We start from the raw sequence: 8,421 nt of genomic DNA on the forward strand, positions 1-8,421 counted from the left end.
TTCATAAATGGATGGTTTTATTTCTAATAGATCCAAACTGGACTGATCCAGATGTCTTTCAAAAGATGATTTTAAAAAAAAAAAAAAAAAAAAAAAAAACCTGTAGTACATCCATGCAAAAGCAAACTAGTAACAAAAAAGAAAGGAAACTAGGAAACTACCCACTGATACAACTTGGTTGATATAGTAACATGTGCTGAGAAAGCTAGTTTCATGTCACATGGTATGTGTTGCCATTTATACAGTATCCTTGAAATTGTTAAGTGAAAAAGAATCAAGATGTGGACAAGTATGTTTGGTCTATCGTTTAGCTAAGAAAGGAGACATAATGGATAAGCATACATATTTTTATATTAAAAAGTTGGAATAATAAAGCGAAAACTTAAACGGTTCTCTGTGGAAAGGGAGGAAACAGAGAGGAACAATGACAGAGTTGAATTTCTGTGAATAGACTTTACTATCTGACTTAAAAACACATTAATATTTCATACAATTAAAAAAATAATCTCTGCAAATCAAAGACATAATAATACAATTGACCTTAATGGTGTATTGAGTTAATGGCGTAACTACATGAAAGGAAATGTTTCAACTGACTTTAAACACAGTGATTTACTAAATATCTTTAAAGTGATATAGCCTAAGGACGAAAAGAACTTCAAAAACTCTTAAATTGATTTCAATAACAATATAGTTGATGGTAATATTTATACTGTTATTATGAGTTTGGTGTATGTGAACTCTGTTGAAGGAAAATGAATAACTGTATCAGGGTCATTGAGAAATAAAATGATTGACATAGGAAATAGAGCAATAAGATCAAAGATGTTAATAAAAACTGTGCAGTTCTAAATTTGACTGAGATGTATCCAGTCAAATTATGATACACTCAAGACAACTTATCTTTATCTTCTGGCTCTGATTTTTTTTGGTTTAAGATCACAGTCACCCAAGCACCTGTATACATCTGTAGCACCCAGATTGGGCTCTTCCACTCTAAAACGCAGGCATCTTTGAAACACTGATGAATAAAGTGACATGATGATGTCATACGAGGAAGGAAATAAACTCTAATCTCTACTGAGGAGTCAATCTAAGAGACACCTACTGGTCAGAGATGATTTGGGAATCATCAAAACAACCAGAACAGATTGAAACATTTCAAACATTATTCCATTCATAAGTTCATAGTTACTAAAAGAAATAAAAATCTGTCTCAGAACAATTTCCTTTATTTTGCAAACTAAAAATAAATTAAAGGACCAAACATCTATTCTTTCTGTTATGGTTTGGATGTGAGGTGTCACCAAAAAGCTCACGTGTAAGACAATGCAAGGTTTGAAGGAGAAATATTAGGTTCTGAGAATCTTAACCCAACCAGCGAATTGTTCACCTGTTTAACTGAGTGGTAACTGAATTGGTAGGGTGTGGCTGGAGGAGGAGGGGCATTGGGGCATGGTGGGGTATATATTTGTATCTGCCAAGTAGAGACTCTCTCTCTGCTTTCTGATCAGCATGTGAGCTGCTTCCCTCTGCCATGCTCTTCTGCCATGATGTTCAGCTTCACTTGGAGCCCCTAGGAAATGGAGCTGGCTGTATATGGACGGAGACCTCTGAAACCATGAACTCCCAAATAAACTTTTCCTCCTCTACAATTGTGCTGGATGGGTCATTTAGTCACAGCATGGAAATAGCTGACTAAAGCACTTCTTTCTTAGTAAGTTCTTATCTCAGGGAAGCCAAGTAGTTGATGAGGGAAAAAGTTCCTTTACAAAAGTATTTGCAGAGATAGAGGAATGAAGAGGCTTAGGTATTGCAGCTTGCCCACACACCATGATGGATTGCAGCAATGACTTATTCCAGACAAGGGTTATCATTTTGATCTTGGTTCAGACAAGTCGAGAATTAAAGGAAAAAGAGTTCAGATAATAAGAACATTTGAATGCCTGTTTGATATTTTTTAGCAGTTTTTTAATTTTTATTTTTTTCATGTGTGATGATATTGGGATTATTACTTTTTTTAAAGAAGTCCTTGAGATCTTGGGGAAAACATTGAAATATTTATAACTGAGAAAATATGACCCCAAAATTAGTCTGAAATGACTGGTGGAGGCTTCCCTGGGGATAGAGGTGCAGCCGATTTGGCACAAGCGGATAGTGCCAAAGGGCCAAAGGGGTTTGCTCAGCGGCTCTCAAACGTGCATGTGATTGAACCTGTTCATAACAAGAGAGTCTACACAGGAGCAGTGCCTGTGCTGTGCTGGGTGTAAGGGCTATGAGACAAGCAGCCCAAGGTCACAGGGCTAAAGCAGGACAGCAGACTTTCCAGAGAGTAGGAAAGTAAGAGTCTTTCTACATGGTAATAGAAATACGTGAAACCCTCAAAACAGGCTATCATGTCAGCGAGTCTCACCACGGAGCATCCAAACAGAACCAGAGGATGTAAACTCTATGATTAAATGTACTTAGAACTCAAGATAAAGCAAAATAAATCTGTGTTATTTAGAGATGTGTATGAAGGTGAGAAAATGATAAAGAAAGACAGGAGGTGGAATTATTCCAAATGAGTTCTCTCCCTGGGGGTCAGGGTCGGGGTGTGGTGGCTTGTGACAGGCAAGGGGCACAGAGCAGTTTTGGGGTCTGGCATTTATCTAATTCTTGAGCTGTGTTAGTTTCCTACTTGTTCACTGTATAATTATTATTATTATTTAATTATTATTATTAGTTAAGTTTTCTGTACTTTTGTTAATATGTCTCAATTTTCTAAGGTGTAAGGGAAAAAAGTGTCCATAATGAGCAGGATCGTGGGAAGAGGAAGACTCAACCCCACCCCACCGCCACAGCCCTGGTCCTGAACGGCGGTGCAGAGACTGCAGAATGATAGGGAGCAGCGTCTGGTGGGACAGCACCAGGGGCCACTCCATGAAAGAGGGAACATGGCAAACTGGGTGCTTTTGCAGTGATAAATCCAGAAGAGACAACCTTCATGCAGGGAAGCAGTGGCTTTACACACTTCTGTCCAAGATGTTAGAAAGAAAGGACAGAGGGCGTTGATTCTAAGGACAGTCCTCAAATTTCCGAATGGAATTAGGGGATAAAGTTATTTGATGTCCATACTGCCATGAGCCTCCAGGTTTCCATTGATAACTGTTTCTACCAGCAGCTTCATCCTGGTGAGAGAGATGAGCTGCCAGTCCCTGCTGAGGCCACTGAGCTCTGGGGACCCAACAGCCACCAGCCACAGCTGACCCATCTATTTGCATGTTTATCCTCTATGTGTTGTAAGACCATGTCCACTGGGAGCTCCCTGGGAGCTCCAGAGCCCAGAAAACACTGGGGAAACTGCAGGTGCCTGCTCAGCCCTTAAGGAATGATGAAGAATTTCTGCTTCACATTGGGGGAGGTGGAGCCTAGTAGCGGTGCCAAAAGGACCTGGATCTGGCCCTGGGACAGACTGCTAATAACAGAACTAGCCTGGTCTTTCATTCCACAAACTCCTCCGCCTTTTTTAATTTTTTGGAACCCAGATTAGGGTTTGAAGCCCAGCTGGGGTTCAGATAAAGTGAGGAAAGAAGTGATAACCAGATTTTGGTTCCTTTAATGGTAAGGAGTTATTCTACAATTGATCTGAAATGATTCCTCGCTAGGTCAGAGAACTGCATGGAGGAGACAGAGGCGGCTTAGAGAAGGCGGGAGCACCAGCCACAAATCGAACAGATGGGAAAGCAGCAGCAACAGATCAATGAAGAGGACTGAGCCAGGGAAGGAAAGCAAACTTCAAGGCGCTGGACAATTAGGAAAGGAAGTGGGGGCGAAGGAGGAGAGGGAGATGCAAAGCTGTTCAGATGGCAAATGGAGAGCAGCCATGGCCATCAGCCAGGTGCACCTGCTGAAGCCCTTGCCTCTGGCTCTCCCGGCCTCAAACAATGCCCCTGACCCCAGAAATGAATAGTGAAGTGGAGGGAATGGTGTTCTGCTCAAATTCTAGAAACAAATAGTTGTATTTTATTATAGAAATATAATGCCACATATGACATTTTGAATTTCCTAATTGCACATGAAAAATTAGTTAATTTTAATAGAATATTTTATTTAACCAGATGTGTCTTTTAAGGTTTGGATGTGAGGTGTCCCTCGAAGGCTCACATGTGAGACAGTGCAAGAAGGTTTGGAGGAGAAATGACTGGGTTGTGAGAGTCTTAACCCAAGCAGTGAATTAATCCCTGATGGGATTAACTGAGTGGTAACTGAAGTGGCAGGGTGTGGCTGGAGGAGGAGGAGCATTCAGGCATGGTGGGGTATATATTTGTATCTGACAAGTAGAGACTCTCTCTCTGCTTCCTGATCATATGTGTGCTGCTTCCCTCTGCCACACTCTCCCACCATGATGTTCTGTCTCACCTTGAGCCTGGAGGAATGGAGCCAACCTTCTATGGACTGAGACCTATGAAACCGTGAGCCCTCAAATAAACTCTTCCTCCTCTACAATTGATCTGGTCAGGTCTTTAAGTCACAGCAATGAAAAAGCCAACTAAAACAGTGTCCAAGATGTTATCCTTTCAACTTGTAATCAATATAAAAATAGTTATATGTTATGTTTATACTAAGTCAATGAAATCCCACATGTACGGTCTCCCTGGAGTATGTTCAAATTGAACTGATCCCATTTCAACAACTTTGAAACCACACGTGGTGAGTAGCTACCATGTCAGACAGGGCAGGATGACTATGTGACTCTGGGCTGACACTTTACCTCCTTGACTTTGGGTTTCTTCCTCTAAAAATGAAGGTTAGGCCCAGTGGATCTCTAGGTTGCCTTTCAGAGTCCCATGCATCACCAGTAATGTAAATTATATTTTCCATGTCTCACCAAGGTCATCAGGTTTGAAAATATACAGCAAGAGGTTGGCAGTCCCACACAGTGGTATAGATCTGCTCAGAGGTGGGTGTAAGAGGCAGGAGGCAGACACTAAAAGAGCCATGGCCCCACTAATGTGGGCAAGCCATAAATAGGAGTCTGTGGCTTAAAACTGTCAGGTTAGTGACTTTGAATCCCAAACACTGTCCCCTCGTGGTCTTCTTTCAATCTGCCCAGATGAGAGAGGAGCCCATTAAATTACAAAGTCCACCCATAAAATCAACATCCAAGGGACGTCAAAGGCAGAACTTTCATAAGTGGGAAATGCAAAGACCTTATAATCCAGGTGGTTGCAATTTTTTTTCAGGTTCCTCAAAAGAATTTAGAACTTCCCTTTGGAATGATTCTTTCTGGAAGCCACACAAGCCAGTGCTGTGATCCTGGCAAAAGGGGCGTAGGCTCACTTATAGTAAAAACATTCCCAGGGAGATTTTTCTTTACTGTCAAACTCTAGGGAGAAAAATGAGGCTTTCTACCCAAGTAATTGGTTCATTATGTAATTCTCTGGAAGCTACCTAGTCAGTTTCAGTTCTGCCTCACATATACTGGATCCATCCAGCCTTGTGAGCTCCTGCTCCTTCTCTCACCCTCATCTAATGTTAGGGTTTAGATGTTAGGTGTCCCCCAGAGCTCACATGTAAGACAGTGCAAGAAAGTTTAGAGGTGAAATAATTGTGTTATAAGGCCCTTGCCTAATCAGTGGATGAATCCACTGATATGGATTAACTGGGTGGTGACTGTAGGCAGGTAGGGTGTGGATGGAAGAGGTAGGCAACTGGGGATGTACCTTTGGGATTTGTATTTAGTCCCTGGTAGCAGAACTTCTCTCTCTCTCTCTCTCTCTCTCTCTCTCTCTCTCTCTCCCCTTCCTTGTTGCCATGTCCTGAGCTGTTCTCCTCTGCCACACCTTCTTCCTTCATGATCTGGCTCACCTCAGGAGGCCCATTTGGCAATCTATGGACTGAGACTTCTAAAACCATGAGCACCAAATAAACTTTACCTCCTCTGAAGTTGTTCTTGTCAGATCTTTGGTCACAGCAAGAACAACAACAACAAAACCTGACTAAAGTACCCACCAACTCTGGAACTCTCCTCCAAGCCCCAGAAGCTCAGTCTTGCTTCCCCTGGTCACACTGTGCCCTGTGCATGGTGACGTCTCATTCGATGCTCTCCTGTCCTTCTCCACTATGTGCACCATGTCTCAATATTCCAGAGCTAAAGCCAAGCCATGTCGTATCTCCTCGGTGAAGCCTGTTCTACTAACCAGGAAGAACAAGCAGTGACGTTTGAGCTTCCCCAACTCCCCGTGTGATGTCAGCATCGTGGTGGTCACAATGATGTGCACCAAACCCACCATGGAGTGGAAATGAAGACGGACTGAGTCCAAACCCCTGCCTGCCCTGTTGGTCTTCTGTAGCAAGTCACTTAACCTCTTATAGATTCCTCACAAATAAAGTAGGAATAAACATATCTACATAATGACATTGTTACGTTCTTTTAATTAATATGCATAGGATGTCCCCCGTTGGTTTTTATCTGTGCAAATACTATTGGAAGTTCCTGATGTTCATGTATGAGTCTTTTTAAAAGGTATTTACTGAGCACCTAAGAAGCAGTGGACACTATTCCAGGTTTAAAGGAGTACATGGGTAAATAAATGCTATATCCCTGACTCCATAAACAAAGCTGTAGTCTTTGATGCTGGAATATAAGCTCTTTTGCCTTGTTCAGTTCTTCAGAAGGTACATAAGCAGTGGTGACTGTCTTTAGTAACTGGGCTCTGATAGGATGCTATTTGGCTGAAAGAGAGAGAGAGAGAGAGAGAGAGAGAGAGAGAGAGAGAGAGACTGTTAGAAGGCAAACAAGACAATTATTTCCAGTAAGCCAAGTCTCCACAGGAATCCACACTGAACCAGCAATTTAAAAAACACACACAACCTAAAAGATGCCTGTCCCGATTTCCTTGTTTTTACTTCTTATTTCAACTTCAATTTCTGGATGGTTTCTTCTTCCCAGGTTGGAGGGGAGAGGACAGGTAGGCTCTGTCACACCCGGAACGAGGGGCCAGGTGGAGTCCGCAGGCTGACGGGTGGTTCAAGGTGCTGTGATGTACCGCATCCCCCTGCAGGCTCCAGTCTCTACAAGAGGAAGCACATGGATCATTCCGGAGCAGCCATGCCTCCATCCGAAAAAGTTAGATGTGAGAGGACAAAATTAGAGCTTTTCTTCCCTAGGAAAAGAGGTGTCCCAGGGAGAGGAGTGGCTGCTTCTCTGGTGAGCAGCGACCAGGGATTTCCAGAGAACTGAGAGCAATCTGGGGAGCGGGGCTGCCTTGGTGCAGAAGCCAGCAGGGCCAGGGCAAGGCATAGAAAGCCAACACAGGGTAGGTGGCCCCAGCAGGAGCGCTGGAAAGAAGCCAGAGCCCCTGCTGGGCAGATTCCGCAGGCTCCAGGAGCCTCTCTGGTCCAGTGGGATCTGCCTCTGGCCCCCCTTTCCTTCAGAGAGGGGGTTCCTGCCCACTGTCTCATCCAATCAGACTCGGCTTAGGAAAACAGGATCCCTCCAGATGGCAGAACTGGGAGGGCAGGGGCTGCCCCGAGGACCTGTGGCCATTCAGCCCAGCAAGCCAGAAGGTTGCATAGCAGAGTCCTGAGTCATGGGGTACAGTGGGGGGCACCTTTCCAAGCCACCCAGGGCACAGCCAGTGCTACTGGAGTCCCTCAGGAGGCTCCAACCTGCCCCAGGGACCTAGGTGGCAGATGCTTCTGCTACTGAATACACCTCAAACTGCAAGTCTGTGCATAATGTGACACTACTGGCTTTGTCCCCAAGAGAGTGGCAGGTTGAAAGCGGCAGATACTGTTCACTACCCTCTTTTCCCTAATAATTGTGTTCTTGTGAAGGACAAAAAAAAAAAAAAGAAAAGAAAGAAAAAGAATTATCTGGGTTCAAATATGAAAGAGAAGATGCGAGAGGGAGAGATAGAGAGGATAGGTCCCCAATTGAAAACAAAATGAAACTAAAGTCATTTAAAGAAGGCAAAAGCCTCCATGGGAAGCAAAACTGCCCCCAAAAGAGCAATCCCTGGTGACAGGTAGTGACATTTACCGCCAATGAATGGTGGATGGAAGTACAGACCTGGCATCCTGAGGACTGTGCTGTTGCTGCATGATGTAAACAAAACCCCAAACCAGCAAATGAAAAGGTGGCCGAGTCAGCAAAAGTGAACCGAGCACCAACACTTCCCCCTGTCAGGGTCACCCTGAGAACACAGAGGTGCCAAGTAAGCTCCGCCCATCCAGGAGAGGTAGAGAAGTGAAGGGAGGCCAGCAGCCAGGGCTCAGCTCCGCCCCTCAGGGGTGTCTCAGGACAGGCCTCTCTTAACACCTGGGGACTCTGCCAGATGGCAAAAGTGTCCTCTGCTGTCCTGGGGCCACAGGCCCTTCCTTTACATTGCACAGCAATGCTTTTCTCTTCCAGCCGGGGATCCTCCTGGGTAAGAA

The 8,421-nt window shown here is 44.1% G+C and overlaps 1 long non-coding RNA gene across 1 annotated transcript; it reads right to left on the reverse strand.

Moving 5' to 3' along the window:
* Nucleotides 1–6,418: 6,418 nt before the first annotated feature.
* LOC306646885 lies at nt 6,419–8,180 on the reverse strand. The gene is made up of 3 exons (XR_013759997.1): nt 8,057–8,180; nt 6,857–7,097; nt 6,419–6,717 (listed from the first exon to the last, which is right to left on the reverse strand). It is a non-coding gene; the product is annotated as an uncharacterized lncRNA (long non-coding RNA).
* Nucleotides 8,181–8,421: the final 241 nt, after the last annotated feature.

The sequence above is a fragment of the Sciurus vulgaris genome, assembly GCF_902686455.1.
Source record: "Sciurus vulgaris genome assembly, chromosome: 1".
NCBI lineage: Eukaryota > Metazoa > Chordata > Mammalia > Rodentia > Sciuridae > Sciurus > Sciurus vulgaris.